The 1,011-nt window shown below is 37.8% G+C and overlaps 1 long non-coding RNA gene across 1 annotated transcript in view; it reads right to left on the reverse strand.

Moving 5' to 3' along the window:
* Window positions 1-139, reverse strand: part of LOC116690104 (uncharacterized) — an 8,083-nt gene extending 7,944 nt beyond the window's left edge. Inside the window, exon 1 of the long non-coding RNA XR_004332167.1 lies at window positions 128-139. This is a non-coding gene — a long non-coding RNA (uncharacterized LOC116690104). The remainder of the gene's footprint in view (window positions 1-127) is intronic.
* Window positions 140-1,011: the final 872 nt, after the last annotated feature.

Here is a 1,011-nt window from a genome sequence, read left to right on the forward strand (position 1 = left end):
GTGAGTGAGTGAGTGAGTGAGTGAGTGAGTGAGTGAGTGAACGAGCAAAGTGACTGAGCAGAACACAAAGAAATGGTTCAGGAGAAGCCTGGAGTAGGGATCCAAAATGGTTGTATATCCACTCTACATTTGGGATCATCAGGGAAATTGAACATGACTGAGGCAATAGTGCAAAAAGTATTTCTCTGTATATTTCTTTATTAGGTGAAAATTAATATTCTTTTACACACATCTTACCACTAATTACATTTTTGTATTTAGACAGATAAGTCTGAAATATTACCATGGTCATTTTTAAACATGGCAGGTGTTGAACAACTGCTAGCCCTTGAGATAGAACTGACCAGTAGGCACACAAAACCCTGGCACACTGAGTGGCACTTCAAATGGCTACTACAGCTAACAAGGCTGAACAACAGAACAGTAGTTGGTCCTTAATGGAGCCCAGAGCCTAAGCAGTGATTTATGTTTAAACTTTAGTAGCTACTGTTGTGCATTAAAAAGGTTTTTCTGGTCTCTGTCAAGTGTTTGGCTTTTAGCCTCAGCAAAGCAACACATTTCAAAAACTGACATTATTTATTTGTATTAAATATACCTGTTTCATTCATGTAGGAGTATAGATTTGTCAGTGGTTTTGAAAAACAACATTTGCGCCTGCTTAATCAGCACGTTATATCATTGTGAAGTTCAGTTGTAGTGGGCAATCATACACTTGCCTAAAATGCATTAGCCATATTTACAGAGAATTGTTTTTTTTATTACTTTTGATTATTTGAAAAATGTCTATTTTCTCTGAGGTTCCTTAGTTTTTTTTTCATCATTTCCTTCATGTATTTTTTGCATTTTGGAAGGCACGACTGTCTTTGTCACTGCTAAGTCTACTGTTGATCTCGGCAGGGAGTAGAAAGACATGTTCCACCTTCTCATACCACAGGGTGTTACCAACCTCTTCTTTTGACCTGCCTGCTAACTAGGGATGAGCGAGTACAGCATTATCTGTATCTGTATCTG

Source organism: Etheostoma spectabile, chromosome 1 (genome assembly GCF_008692095.1).
Source record: "Etheostoma spectabile isolate EspeVRDwgs_2016 chromosome 1, UIUC_Espe_1.0, whole genome shotgun sequence".
Classification (NCBI taxonomy): Eukaryota; Metazoa; Chordata; class Actinopteri; order Perciformes; family Percidae; genus Etheostoma; species Etheostoma spectabile.